At 39.6% G+C, this 16,449-nt stretch overlaps 1 pseudogene; it reads right to left on the reverse strand.

The window, feature by feature from the left end:
• Positions 1 to 361: 361 nt before the first annotated feature.
• Positions 362 to 457, reverse strand: LOC130033764 (uncharacterized; annotated as a pseudogene).
• Positions 458 to 16,449: the final 15,992 nt, after the last annotated feature.

Below are 16,449 nucleotides of genomic sequence, written 5' to 3' on the forward strand. Positions count from 1 at the left end.
ATTAAGAAATGACCTTCACTGTCTCTGATCATCTTTAGCCTGAAGTCCATGTGGTCTGATACTAGTATCGCCACTCCAGCTTTGTGGAGGTGATATTTTCTTGAAAACTTGTTTCCCAGACTTTTACTTTTAGCCCATGGGTGCTTTGATTGTTCAGACGTGTTTCTTGCAGGCAGCAGAATGAATGTTGGTTTCAGTTTTCTAATTCATCTTCCCATTCTGTGCCTCTGAATTGGCACATTTAGTCCATTGACATTGAGAGAGATTGTTGTGGTGTGGATTTGTGCTCTCTTTATGTAGAATTTTTGTACTTGTGGGGATTGTCTTAGCTTAAAGTAGACCTGTTCATTCTTCTTGCAACAAAAATATGGAATGCTTTACAAGTTTGCATATCATCTCTGTGCAAGGACCATGCTCATCATTTTATCATTTCAATTTTAGTATATGTGTTAAACTCAGTAGGAGTTAATTTTTCCATATTTTTTCTCTTCTTATTACTTTGAGTGTTGTCCTTCCTCACTCCTATGGCAGACAATGATTCCTAATCAAGGAATGTATTTCAAAGCAGCATGAATAAATAGATTTAGAAATTTAATGTCCCAGAAAGAAAAATATGGTTTTTACCATATTATCTTTTACCATACCCTAGGCATCAGTTTTACAAAATAATTCTTTTGGAAGATGGTATATGAGTTTGTTTAATGTCGTTCCCTGAAACCTTAATTAAGACCATTAAATTAGAGCCTTTTGCTGTTTTCACCTCAGTCCCGTGTACTTCTCCAGGAAAAGGTGGATGGTGTTGTCTGCACTTTGACCACCTTGAATGTATGTAGGATTTTTGTCCTGAAGGATGAGCTGAGAAGCATATTGATGATTTCATTCCACCTTATTACAAGTTCAACTTGAACGGAAGGTGAGACTCATATGGCTCCTATAAAGGACAGAACAAAGGGTCTCAGTGAAGTTTAATGGCCAACTCACATTAACAACATAGATGACTCATAGTAACCTGTGTGCATCTTTGTGTATAGTGAGTTTCATATCTACTGATAGAGATTCTCAGTCATGACACATGGGCAAAACGGATCTGTAATTAAAATCTAGTTCTCTGAGCAGAGTGGGGTCTCTGACGTGATTGAACAAGTTTGTAGTAATTTATTACTAAGCACATAAGTATTTTCAATGATGCGTACTTTTCGATCTAAAATTAATTCCAAATATGTCTAAAACAACAGTCTCCTGACCTCGCACCTGGCTTTCCTCACTGGGGCCCCTTGGAGATGGCGGGGTGAGATTCCCTCACCGCCCTGAGCATAGACCCGGCAGCTGAAGACCTCTACAACCAGCCATAGGTACGCTTAAGACCACTCTTCCCAAGCTTGAAGGAGCCTCATGCATGAAGGAACTGGAAGAGGAACCCAAATGTGCGGGACCGGGGGATGAGATCTCCATGGCTGCTCAGATCAAGACTGTGCCCCCTCCTTCCAGATCCTCCATCTTCTAGTAATTAAGTGTTAAAACCACGATCTACCCCTGGATCCATGTAATGCCATCAATAGCCAACATCCAGAGACTGGATCTTATTTAGAAGAGAGTAACTCTTATTGTCCAGTTCTCACTCTCAGAGAACCTGGTAGGCTTCTGCGAGTATCTTGCCCGCATGGCGGAGTCTTTGTTTCTGGTCACTGTTTCTTTTGAGGTACAGAAGCTGCTTAATTTAAGATAGTTCCCTTTGTTTATCTCTGTTTCCAGTTGCTTGGCAAGTTGCATGTTATATTTGAAGATACCTTTAGCTTCAATGTCGTGGAGGGATTTGCCGACCTTGTCATCACTGTACCTGAGGGATTCTGGTGTGATGTTGATGACTTTGACCTATTTTTATCTGACTTTTGTGCATGGTGTTAGGTAGAGGTTTGAGCCATTTTTTTTTTTTTTGCATATAGCTGTCCAGTTTTTTCTGCACCGTTTGTTTAGAAGGACTCTCTTGAACCACTTCACATTTCTTGCTCCCTTATCAAAGATTAGATGATTATATATTTGAGGGTGTGTGTCAGTATATTCAATACTTTTCCATTGGTCTGCAGCTGAGCCTTTGTTTCAGTCCCATGCTGTTCTCATTATTATCGTTTGTAGTAGAGTTTGAGGTTGGGGAAGGTGATGCCTCCATCGTCTTTTCCCCAAGAATTGCTTTAGCTATTCGTGTGCGTTTGTTGTTCCATGTGAATTTCAGGAGTGCTTGATCAATTTCTTTGAAGAATGTCATGGGTATCTTTATAGGGATCAAGTTGAATTTTTACAATGCTTCTTGGAGAATTGCCATTTTGACAATGTTAATTCTCCCATTCCATAAGCAGGAGATATGTTTCCATTTCCTCGTGTCATTTTTTAATTTCTTATTGTATAGGTCCTTTACCTCCTTAGTTAAGCTGATTCCAAGGTTCTTGATTTTCTGAGGCACGATTGTGAGTGGGATTGCTTTTTCATGTCACTTTCTTCACTCTCATTATTTGCATATAAATAAGCCATAGACTTTTGGGTATTGAGTTTATAGCCTGCAATTTTACTATAAAAGTCTATTGCCTCTAGGAGTTTTTTCGTAGAGATTTTAGTATTCTCTAAATATAGTATGATATCTTCTGTGAATAGTGAGAGATTATTTCTACCTTTCATACATGAAAAACCCTAAATATCTTTTTCTTATCTATTTTCTATTCCAAGTACTTCCAGTACTACATTGAACAGAAGTGCCAAAATGAATTTTTACTTAGCACATTCTGTCTGTAAATTTCTATGCTAAGAACAGTGGAAGAAACAGTGATATCTTAGTAATTTACAAGTAAATTATGAAGACAGATAATTTAAAAGAATTTCTTTGTATAAATTTCCAAAATGTTTAGCTTTTATTAAATATATTAAGAATAAATCATAGGTCTTGATTATACCGTGAAGATTATTTTCATGTTAGAAGTTACCCTTCTAAAATGCAAGAAAGAGACACATTTTGAAAATGTTGATTATTCGTTCATTCATTCAATGAATGTTTGTAGTCTGGTTGTGCAGTGCCTGCAGAAAGTCAACCTGTACCCTCAGGTGAGTGCATCAACAGTCTGATGGTGTCTTCATGCTTCCCGATAACCTCAAATGGCCACTGTGCCTCTGGCTGGCTCCCAACAACTCAGGACTACATTTCCCGAGAAATTAAACTCCCGAAAGATATGTGGGAGCCATGTTAACAAACCACCCCTGGCTCAGCTATACAAGCTAATGGATTGGTCTTGTTTCAGAGACCCATAGACAAATCTGGAAGATATCAACAGTCACAGTTAACCTTGGAACTGCAAAAGGCTGAAGACACTAGGGTAAATCGGAGGGAGGCAGGTTAGTTTGGTGCCCACCCAACCAGAACCCAGTGCAGCCACTTTCTCCCACAATACAAAATCGCCACCATGCCCTCCTCTGTTTTCCACCGTCTCAGGATGACTCTCACTGAAACATAACAGCTGAAAATTCGGATATGTGTGTTTTGTGACTGAAATCTCCAGGCTTTCTCTGGGCAGGATGGGCATCCTACACTCACTGCCCTGTACTTATGGAAGCCTCAGCAGTCATTTCCATACCTCAAAGCTACTCCAACCTTACCTTCCTGATAAAAATGCTCAATTCCTTGAACAAAGATGATGACCTCTTAGTACCTGTATGAGACCCTTAATGCACAAAATAAAAAGGAAACAAAGAGAAAGAATCAAAGATCCTGCCATAGAGACAGGCTGGGGGTGGGGGTAGTTTGTTGGGGGATGGTTTTAGGGAACCAGGAATATTGGTTTTGGGAAATGTACACTAGAGGAAGGATGGAAGTTGGATCGTTGTATGACTGGAAGCAAATTATGAATAGATTTGTAATGGTCTATATCACAGATATTCAATAAAACATTAAAAATACTGATGGAACTTTAAAACCCAGCATAACTATTTTTGTGTTCTCTGTAGGAAAAAAAAATGTTACTCACCTGTGTGCCAATAGCTTGTAGAAAACTAAACCCAAAGATATATCAATGACTGCCTTTGGCATGAATACTGTAATTGCAGCTATGTTATGTTTTAGAATCAGTTCATGGACAAGACGCCAAGAGGAGCAGTGGCAAAGTGCATCAATGTTGAATGGATAATGTTTCAGGAGCTTGCAAGGGAGATGCGAAGCTTTGGCATGAGAAAAGGGAAGAAACAGAAGAGTGAAGTACTAATAAGTATCATGAGAAAAATGCAAGGGAGAACATTTCCTGGCAAGTGTCACACTCTGTTGAGCTTTTCGTGAGGATAAGCATTAGAAAGTATCTTTCCCATTTAGTGGTAAAAAGATTACTTTGATGGGTATATTTAAAATTTACTTTATCGATTAGAATCACTAAGAGATACACAGTTATAAAGTTGCTCATAACTGAGTTTCAGTCATTTAATGTTCTAGAACCTTTCCAGTATATTGGGGCATTTTTGAAGGAATATCCCTGGTGCGAGGACTAGGGCATCTGAATCTTAACTCATTTCACCAAATATATGATCTGTACTCACATGTTTTACACTGTCTCCCCTGCTCTTTGATTTATGTTTTCATGCAATATTTCCTTGTGAACCTCACTTCAAGTGAGGCTCCCTATTTAAGACAAGTACATGTTTCTGGGACATTACATATTTTTTTGGTTGCTGGGAGAGTCTCTAAAGCAATGCTCAGGAGGTGTGGGGGCCCTACAGACAATTCTCAGAAAACGTGGCCATGGTGCTTGGGGTCCTCCTATGCTATACAGCCTTTGATACTCTGGCAATCATGTGGTGCTGGGAGTCAAATTGAGTGCATGTGACACAAGTTCCATAAGCACTACACTATCTCCTGCAGCCCTGGGTATTAGATTTATGTCAGCATTCTGAGGTCCTCCCTTTTGTCAGAAAGCAGAGACTTGTGCAGGAGAAAGTGGAAGAGACATTAGGGTTTAGCTAGGTTCACTGAGTAGCTGGTGATACCATTAAGATTGGAACATAAAGTAAAAATAAAACAAGAGCCCCATGCCTTTTCCCGCTGAACTCGACACCCTCCACAGGGGGACACCTGCGGGGAACACCTGCAGCAGCTCCTTGGGACTGTCTATCACCAAATCAGCGCCTCCCCTCCAGGTGGGTAGGGGGAGCACAAGCCAGGTTCACCACTCCTCACCCCCAGCTCCCCGCATTTTCCTGCAGAACTGGACACCCTCCAGAAGGGGACACTTGAGGCAGCTCCATGGGATTTTCCATCCCTCCTCCTACATTCCAGGAACCTTGGTGGGAGTGACCCTGGGATGGGCCAGGGGCGTGGCCACCATATAGGGGTGTGTCCTCCCAGAAGTGGGCGTGGCCTTCTCCTGGGTGGCCAGCCGCAGTTATATTTCCCAGTCTGGGCACTCAGGACTTTCATCTCTCACTTTGTCGCCTAATACCGACTAAAAATGTCTGACCACCTCTACTAGAATACAACAACATTCCACTCGCCTACTCCATTTCTAAGAAAAGACCTGTATGAAATGTGCTGTACAAGCTCAAAACTAAAAAGTACCTCCTCCAAAGCGCAAATCTCCACCACAAGGAGAATATGAAGAAAAGAAAAATTCTCAATCGAGGTTGTCCACAATTGCGCTCTCATTGATAAAGAATTCCAGGATAAAATGCAGAGGGTGTTCAAGGATCTACTCAAAGAATCAATGGAAGAGATATCCAATGACTAAAATAAGAAATGAAAGAAACAATAGAACAGAGAGTCAAGAAAATACAGGAAGAAAAGAGAACAGAATTTTAAAAAGCTACAAAAAGAAGAGTCACAAATAAAGGATTCAGTGGATGAAATTAAAAAGTTAGTAAGTGCCCTTAGCAATAGGATAAGTGCAGCTGAAGAGAGGATCAGCGAGCTTGAAGATGAGCAACAGAACTCCCACTGGGAAGAACAAGCAATAGGAAAAGACATCAAAATGGCTCTAAGGAGAATCAGAGACCTAGGGGATGACGCCAAGAGGAACAAAATTACAATCATTGGAGTACCAGAAGGAAAGGGAAACAACCCCAATGAAAAAGCTAGAGTAAAAGAAACCATTGCTGAAAAGTTCCCAGAGTTAAGGAAAGCAGACATCCAGTTCCAAGGAGCCAGAAGGGTACCAGCTAAAGGAGACCCCAGAAAAAAACACTCCAAGCATATCATATTCAGAACGATGGATGCTGTGGACAGAGACACAATATTACAAGCAGCAAGGTCAAAGAAGGAAATTACATACAAAGGAGCACCCCTTAGATTCACAGCAGACCTATCAGTGGAAATCCTCCAAACCCGAAGGCAATGGTTGTATATAGTGAAAAAATTCAAAGAAATGAACGCCTCACCGAGAATACTCTATCCAGCTAAACTCTAACTCAAATTCGATGTGAACGATACACCACTTTTTAGATAAACACAAACTCAGGAACTTCATACACTCAAAACCAAATCTAAAAGAAGAAGTAAAGGGGCTCCTGTAAGATAAGAAGGAAAACACGTGTAAATCAACTCCTAAAGGAAGATGGCACAAAACCCCATGACAATAATCTCCCTTAATGTCAATGGTCTAAATGCACCTACAAAGAGACACAGAGTGGCAAAATGGGGTCAGGAACTGAAACCAGCATTCTGCTGTCTACAAGAAACTCATCTGAACAATCAGAGCAAACACAGACTCAAAGTGAAAGGATGGAAAACAATCCTGCAAGCAAACAGCTCCCTCACAAAAGCTGGGATGGCCATACTAATATCCGACAACATTAATTTCAGGCTGAAAAAGATTAGAAGGGACAGCGAGGGCCACTTTCTCTTCATCAAGGTATACATTCCACATGAAGAAATCATACTCTTAAATGTATATGTACCTAATGAAGGAACAGCTAGATACCTAAAACAACTGCTAACAGATTTTAAAGAGGACAGTGCTAGCAACACCATAGTAGATGAAGACTTCAACATCGCCTTATCACCTCTGAATAGATCAACAAGAACAAAACTCAGCAAGGAAACATTGTCTTTGAATGAAGTAATAGAAGAGATAGGACTTATAGACCTATACAGGGCTTTACACGCCCCAAAGAAAGAATACACATTCTTCTCCAGTGCGCATGGAACATTTTCCAAAATCGACTATGTGCTAGGCCACAAAACATACCTCAATAGAATCAGGAAGATAGAAAGAGTATCAACAATCTTTTCAGACCATGATGCACTGAGGATAGATGTGAATCACACACAGACACGGACAACCAAATCGAACACCTGGAAACTAAACAAGTCACTGCTGAACAATGTGTGGGTCAGGAAGGACGTCAAGGAAGAAATCAAATGATACCTGGAAACAAATCAGAACGAAGACACGAACTACCAGAGCTTATGGGATGCAGCTAAACCCCTATTAAGGGGAAAATTCATAGCTCTGCAAGCATATCTAAGGACGGAAGAAAAGATGCACATAAGCAACTTATTTCACAGCTCAAGTTCTTATAAAAGGATCAAGAAAAGGATCCTACATTGGGCAGAAGGAAAAAGATCTAAAACTTAGAGCAGAAATCAACGACATGGAAACCTAAGAAACAATCCGAAAGATCAAAGAAACCAAGAGCTGGTTCTTTGAGAAAATAAACAAGGTAGATATACCACTAGCAACACTCACAAAGAAACAGAGAGAGAAAACACTAATACACCGAATCAGAAATAAAAATAGAGATATCACAATGGAATCCAAAGAAATTCAAAGGATCATCAGATACTACATTGAAAGTCTGTATGCCAAGAAAAAAGAGTAGTTAGAAGAAATGGATAACTTCCTGGATTACTAAAATCTCCCAAAGATGAGTCACGAAGATATAAAATACCTGAATAGACCTAGTCACATAAATGAAATTGAAACTGTAATCAAAATTCTTCCCAAAAACAAAAACCCAGGTCCAGATGGAATCACTACCGAATTTTTCAAAACTTTTAAAGAGGATCTACTGCCCGTCCTTCTCAAACTTTTCCAGGAAATTGAAAAAACAGAAACTCTCCCAAACAGTTTCTATGAAGCCCATATCTCTCTAATACCAAATGGAAACAAAGACACCATGAGAGAAAAAAACTACAGGCCGATATCACTGATGAACACGGAGGAGAAGATTCTGAACAAAATAATAGCAAATAGAATTCAACAACTCATCAAAAAGATCATACACCATGACCAAGTGGGATTCATCCCGGGCGATGCAAGGATGGTTTAACATTCGGAAATCAATCAACATAATCCATCATATCAACAAAAGAAAAGATAAAAATCATATGATCATATCAATAGATGCAGAGAAAGCAATTGACAAGATCCAGCATCCGTTTATTATGAAAACCCTCGCCAAATTGGGGATAGAGGGGACTTACCCCAATATATTTAAATCCAGCTACCACAAGCATACAGCAAGCATCATCCTCAAAGGGGAAAATCTGAGAGCGTTCCGCCTAAGATCAGGAACGAGATAAGGTTCCGACTCTTTCAACTGGTGTTGAACATAGTACTGGAAATACTAGCAATAGCAATTAGGCAAGCAAAAGAGATTAAGGCCATCCAAATAGTTAAGGAAGAAATCAAGCTCTCACTATTCGCAAATGATATGATACTATACTTAAAGAACCATAAAACCTCTACCAAGAAACTCCTAGAAATAATACACTCGAGAGTAAAGTTAAAGGTATAAAATAAATACCAAAAAATCCATGGCTTTACTATACACAAATAGTGAGAGAGAAGAAAATGACAAGATGAAAACAATCCCATTCACAATTGTGTGCCAGAAAATCAACTACCTAGGAATTAATTTAACTAAGCAAGTAAAGGAACTTTACAAAGAAAACTACAAAACGCTGCTTCTTGAAATAAAAGAGGATGCGAGGAAATGGAAAAATATCCCCTGTTCATGGATCTGGAGAATTAATATTGTCAAAATGGCAATACATCCAATAGCACTGTAGAAATTCAATGTGATCCCTATTAGGATACGCATGACATTCTTCAAAGAATTGGAGCAAACACTCCTGAAATTTATATGGAACAATAAACCCCCATGATGAGCTAAAGCAATTCTTGGGAAAAAGAAAATGGGAGGAATTAACCTCCTGAACCGCAAACTTTACTAAAAGTAGTAATAATTAAAACAGCCTGATACTTGCTACATGCATAGCATACTTTTTCTTAGATTTTTTGATTTTTCTAGGATATATTGATCATCTTTTTTTAAAATTTTTTTTATTAGTGAAACACCATGAGGTACAGTTGTAGATTTACAATTTTTTGTGCTTGGGTTTGATTATACAATGATCAGATACCCATCCCTCCACCAGTGCCCAATTTCCACCACCATGGATAATATCCCCCCAACCACCATACGCCCATCCTCCCTGCCTCTGTGGCAGGGCAATCCCCTGTGTTCTCTCTCTCCTTTTGGGTGTTGTAGTCTGCAAAAGAGGCATTGAGTGGCAAACATGTTCAGTCCGTAGTCCACTTTCGACACGCATCTCCCCTCCTGGGAGGATCCTCCAAACACCCTTTATTTGGTGTTCCCTTCTCTATCTGAACTGCCCTTTCCTCTAGAATGCCCGACTGGCCACTAAGCTATGGAGTAATCCTCCTGGTGCTGATCTCAGCTATTCTTGGCTATTAATCTCGTATTTTGTTACTTTATATCCCCCAGATGAATGCAATCTTTCTGTGTCTATCCCTCTCTTTCTGACTCATTTCTCTTAGCATGATACTTTCCATGTTGTACCACTTGTATGTAAATTTCATGACTTCATCTTTTCTAAGAGCTACATAGTACTCCAATGTGTAGATGTACCAAAGTTTCTTTAACCAGTCATCTGTTCTTGGGCATTCAGGTTTCTTCCAGTTTCTGGCTATTGTATAGAGTGGTGCAATGAACAAACACGTGCAGATATCACTTCGACTATACATTTTTGCCTTTCTGGGATACATTCCCAGGAGTGGTATTGCTGGGTCAAATGGGAGCTCAATTTCTAATTTTTTGAGAATCATCCATACTGTTTTCCAGAAGGGCTGAACCAGTCGACATTCCCACTAACAGTGAAGGAGAGTCCCTTTCTCGCCACACCCGCGCCAGCATCAGTTGCTTTTGTTCTTTTGAATGTGGGCCAGTCTCTGAGGTGTGAGATGGTATCTCATTGTGGTTTTGATCTGCATCTCCCTGATGATTAATCATGTAGAGCATTTTCTCATGTGCTTTTTTTGCCATTCGGATTTCTTCTTTGAGAAAGTTTCTATTCATTTCATTGCCCCATTTTTTGATGGGGTTGGATGTTTTCTTCTTGTGGATTTTAACCAGTATTTTGTATATCCTGGATATCAACCCCTTGTCACATGTGTATTCGGCGAATATCCTTTCCCATTCTGTAGACTGTCTTTTTATTTTGGTCACTGTTTCTTTGGAGGTGCAGAAGCTTCTTAGTTTAAGATAGTCCCATTTATCCATTTATCTATCTCTGTTTTCACTTGCTCAGACAGTGGCGTGGCATCTTTTTTTTTCACTATTAGGATTTTATTTGATTTTTAACAACTGCAAACTTTTTGCATAGTAAAAATTCCCTCAAATTTATGCACTTTTGTATTTTTTTTGCAATTTTTTTAACATGAACTATTACATTATATACTTATTGCTGGAGCTATAGCCCAGCGGTAGGGCATTTGCACTGCAAGTGGCCGGCCTGGCCAATCTGGGTTAAATTCCTCTGTCCCTCTTAGAGAGCCCGACAAGCTACCGAGAGTATCTCGCCAGCATGGTGAAGCCTGGTAAGCTACCCATGACGTATTCAGTATGATTTTGCAAAGCCTTCATAGAAGATTCCATGAATCTCGCAATCCTCCCAGGAAAAAGTTCTTTCCTCTGGAGCCTGATATTGCCAGAGAAGGCATTTAAGAGAATGAGGCTCTCAGGATATACTGAAAATATTCCTGCAAATACAGTAACAACAAGTCTCACAATGGAGATGTTACCGGGCCTGCTAGAGCTAATCGATGAACAACTGGAGGACAGTGCTATAGATCTACTTACTCTTATTAGGATTATATTTATATTATATGCCTGAAGTTATGTCTACTTTTTTCCCGTTTATTTTATTTTATTTTTTTTTTCAGTTGTAAATTTACAATTTTTTGTGCTTTGGTTTCAATTATACAATGATCAGATACCCATCCCTCCACCAGTGCCCATTTTCCACCACCATGGATAATATCCCCCCCGACCCCCATCCCCCCATCCCCCCCTACCTCTGTGGCAGGGCAATCCCCTGTGTTCTCTCTCTCCTTTTGGGTGTTGTGGTCTGCAAAAGAGGCATTGAGTGGCAAACATGTTCAGTCCATAGTCCACTTTCGACATGCATCTCCCCTCCTGGGAGAGTCCTCCAAACACCCTTTATTTGGTGCTCCCTTCTCTGTCTGAGCTGCCTTTTTCTCTAGAATGCCCGACTGGCCACTAAGCTATGGAGTAATCCTCCTGGTGCTGATCTCAGCTATTCTTGGCTATTAATCTCATATTTTGTTACTTTATATCCCCCAGATGGATGCAATATTTCTATGTCTATCCCTCTCTTTCTGACTCATTTCGCTTAGCATGATACTTTCCATGTTGTACCACTTGTATGTAAATTTCATGACTGCATCTTTTCTAAGAGCTACATAGTACTCCATTGTGTAGATGTACCAAAGTTTCTTTAACCAGTTATCTGTTCTTGGGCATTCAGGTTTCTTCCAGTTTCTGGCTATTTTAAAGAGTGCTGCAATGAACAAACAAGTGCAGATATCACTTCGACTATACATTTTTGCCTTTCTGGGATATATTCCCAGGAGTGGTATTGCTGGGTCAAATGGGAGTTCAATTTCTTTTTTTTTATTTATTTTTTTATTTTTTTAATAAATTTATTTTTTTTATTAGTGAAACACCATGAGGTGCAGTTGTAGACTTACAAATTTTTGTGCTTGGGTTTCCTTAGAATTTTTTTTCCCTTTATTTTATTTTATTTTTTTTTACAGTTATAGATTTACAGTTTTTTGTGCTTTGGTTTCAATTATACAATGATCAGATACCCATCCCTCCACCAGTGCCCATTTTCCACCACCATGGATAATATCCCTCACACCCCCATCCCCCCATCCCCCCTGTCTCTGTGGCAGGGCAATCCCCTGTGTTCTCTCTCTCCTTTTGGGTGTTGTGGTCTGCAAAAGAGGCATTGAGGGGCAAACATGTTCAGTCCATAGTCTACTTTCAACATGCATCTCCCCTCCTGGGAGGATCCTCCAAACATCCTTTATTTGGTGCTCCCTTCTTTATCTGAACAGCCCTTTCCTCTAGGATACCCGGCTGGCCTCTAAGTTATGGTGTAATCCTCCTGGTGCTGATCTCAGCTATTCTTGGGTATTAATCTCATACTTTGTTACTTTATATCCCCCAGATGAATGCAATCTTCCTATGTCTATCCCTCTCTTTCTGACTCATTTCGCTTAGCATGATACTTTTCATATTGTACCACTTGTATGTAAATTTCATGATTTCATCTTTTCTAAGAGCTACATAGTACTCCATTGTGTAGATGTACCAAAGTTTCTTTAACCAGTCATCTGTTCTTGGGCATTCAGGTTTCTTCCAGTTTCTGGCTATTGTAAAGAGTGCTGCAATGAACAAACAAGTGCAGATGTCACTTCGACTATACATTTTTGCCTCTCTGGGATATATTCCCAGGAGTGGTATTGCTGGGTCAAATGGGAGCTCAATTTCTAATTTTTTGAGAATCGTCCATACTGTTTTCCAGAAGGGCTGAACCAGTCGACATTCCCACTAACAGTGAAGGAGAGTCCCTTTCTCGCCACATCCGCACCAGCATCAGTTGCTTTTGTTCTTTTGAATGTGGGCCAGTCTCTGAGGTGCGAGAAGGTATCTCATTGTGGTTTTGATCTGCATCTCCCTGATGATTAATGATGTAGAGCATTTTCTCATGTGCTTTTTTGCCATTCGGATTTCTTCTTTGGGAAAGTTTCTGTTCATTTCATTGCCCCATTTTTTGATGGGGTTGGATGTTTTCTTCTTGTGGAGTTTAACCAATATTTTGTATATCCTGGATATCAACCCATTGTCATATGTGTATTCGGCGAATATCCTTTCCCATTCTATAGACTGTCTTTGTATTTTGGTCACTGTTTCTTTGGAGGTGCAGAAGCTTCTTAGTTTAAGATAGTCCCATTCATCTATCTCTGTTTTCACTTGCTCTGCCAGTGGCGTGGGGTCTTTGAAGATACGATTAGCTTCAATGTCATGGAGGGTTTTGCCAACTTTGTCTTCAATGTACCTTATGGTTTCTGGTCTGATCTTTAGGTCTTTAATCCATTTTGATCTTACTTTTGTACACGGTGTTAGGCAGAGTTCTGAGCCCATTTTTTTGCATGTAGTCGTCCAGTGATGCCAGCAAAATTTGTTAAAGAGGCTTTCCTTACTCCACATCACATTACTTGCACCTTGACCAAAGATTAGATGATCATATGATTGAGGGGAGATATCAGTGTATTCAACCCTGTTCCATTGGTCTGCAGTTCTGCCTTTGTTCCAGTACCATGCTGTTTTAATTATTACTGCTTTGTAGTACAGTTTGAAGTTCGGGAGGTTGATTCCTCCCATTTTCTTTTTCCCAAGAATTGCTCTAGCTATTCGTGGGGGCTTATTGTTCCATATAAATTTCAGGAGTGTTTGCTCCATTTCTTTGAAGAATGTCGTGGGTATCCTTATAGGGATTGCATTGAATTTATACAATGCTTTTGGTAGTATTGCCATTTTGACAATGTTAAGTCTCCTGACCCATGAGCAGGGGATATCTTTCCATTTCCTCATGTCCTCTTTTATTTCCTGAAGTAGCGTTTTGTAGTTTTCTTTGTACAGGTCCTTGACTTCCTTAGTAAGATGATTCCTGGATACTTGATTTTCTGGGGAACAATTGTGAACAGGATTGTTTTTTGCATGTTGCTTTCTTCTCTCTCACTGTTTGCATATAGCAAAGCCATGGACTTTTGTGTATTGATTTTATAGCCTGCAACTTTACTATACGAGTCTATTGTTTCTAGGAGTTTTTTGGTGGAGGTTATTGGGTTCTCTAAGTATAGTGTCATATCATCTGCGAATAGTGAGAGCTTGATTTCTTCCTTTCCTACCTGAATGCACTTAATATCTTTTTCTTGCCTAATCGCTATTACAAGTACTTCCAGTACTATATTGAACACCAGTGGAGAGAGTGGGCATCCTTGTCTCGTCCCTGATCTTAAAGGGAAGGCTCTCTGTTTTTCCCCATTGAGGATGATGCTTGCTGTAGGCTTGTGGTAGATGGCTTTAATTATGTTGAGGAAGATCCCCTCTATACCCATTTTGGCTAGGGTTTTCATCATAAAGGGGTGCTGGATCTTGTCAAATGCTTTCTCTGCATCAATTCATATAATCATATGCTTTCTACATTTTCTTTTGTTGATATGATGGATTATGTTGATTGATTTTCGAATGTTGAACCATCCTTGCATCCCTGGGATGAATCCTACTTGGTCATGGTGTATGATCTTTTTGATGAGTAGTTGGATTCTATTTGCTAGTAGTTTGTTGAGGATCTTTGCATCTATGTTCATCAGGGATATCGGTTTGTAATTCTCTTTCTTTGTGGTATCTCTGTCTGCTTTTGGTATCAGCGTGATATTTGCTTCGTAGAAACTGTTCGGAAATGTTTTTGATATTTCAATTTCGTGGAAAAGCTTAAAGAGGATTGGGAGTAAGTCCTTTTTAAAGATTTGGAAGAATTCACTAGTGAATCCATCCGGACCAGGACTTTTGTGCTTGGGGAGACTTTTTATTACCATTTCAATTACCTTGATGGTGATAGGTCTGTTCAGGTATTCCAGGTCTTCTTGGTTCAGCCTTCGGAGTCAGTAGAAGTCTAGGAATTTATCCATTTCCTCGAGGTTTTGATTTTTTGTGGCATACAGTTTCTCAAATTATTCCCTGAGGATCCTTTGAATTTCTGTAGTTTCTGTTGTAAAGACACCCTTTTCATTTCTGATTCGGTTTATTAGGGTTTTCTCTCTCCCTTTCTTTGAGTTTTGCTGAAGGCTTATCAATCTTGCTAATTTTCTCGAAGAACCAGCTCTTGGTTTCATTTATCTTTCGGATTGTTTTTTGGTTTTCCATCTCGTTAATCTCTGCTCTGAGTTATATTATTTCCTTTCTCCTGTTCGGGTTGTGCTCCTTTTTTTGGTCCTTCTCCAAGCTCTTAAACTGTGACATTAGGTTTCTTATGTGTGCTCACGCCTCCTTCCTGAGGAATGCTTGTAGAGCTATAAACTTTCCTCTTAACACAGCTTTTGCTGTGTCCCATAAGTTTTGGTAACTCGTGTCCTCATTTTCATTCGTTTCTAGGAATCTTTTGATTTCATTTTTGATTTACTGTCTAAGCCACTCGTTGTTGAGTTGAGCACTGTTTAATTTCCAGGTGTTTCATTTTGTTTTCTGTTTTTGTATGTGATTTACTTCTAATTTCAGCGCATTATGGTCTGGGAAGATTGTCGATACAAACTCTATCTTCTTAATTTTTTGGAGACATGTTTTGTGGCTCAGCATGTGGTCTATCTTGGAGAATGCTCCATGTACGCTTGAGAAGAATGTGTATTCAGCTTTTTGTGGAGGAAGTGTCCTGTATATATCTACCAAGTCCCTTTCTTCCATTGTTTCCCTCAGATGAATTATGTCCTTGCTTAGCTTGAGTCTGGTTGATCTATCAATTGGTGACAAAGCAGTGTTGAAGTCTCCCACTAGTATTGTGTTGCTGTTGACGGCTTTTTCCAAATCTATGAGTAGTTGTTTTAAGTTCTTTGCTGGTCTCTCATTAGGTGCATATATATTTATTATTGTAAGTTCTTCCTGTTTTACAGATCCTTTGATCAATAAGAAATGGCCTTCACTGTCTCTTATGACCTTCCTCACTCTGAAATCGATGTGGTCTGATATTAGGATGGCTTCCCCAGCTTTTTTATGGGAGCTGTTTGCCCGTAGGATTGTTTTCCAGTCTTTGACTCTGAGTCTGTGTTTGCTTTGACTATTGAGATGTGTTTCTTGCAGGCAGCAGAATGTTGGGTTCAATTTTCTAATCCATCCTGCCACTCTATGTCTTTTAATTGGTGCGTTTAGCCCATTGACATTGAGAGAGATTATTGTTATGGGATTTTGTCCCATTATTCTGTTGAAATTTGGTGTATTTCAGAGGCCTGTCTTGCCTTAATGTAGCCCATTTAGTTGTACTTGTAAACATGGTTTTGAGTCTATGAAGTTCCTGAGCTGTAGTTTGTCTCTGAAACTGTG

This window comes from Sorex fumeus, unplaced genomic scaffold (assembly GCF_029834395.1).
Source record: "Sorex fumeus unplaced genomic scaffold, SorFum_2.1 ptg000054l, whole genome shotgun sequence".
In the NCBI taxonomy this organism is placed as follows: Eukaryota; Metazoa; Chordata; class Mammalia; order Eulipotyphla; family Soricidae; genus Sorex; species Sorex fumeus.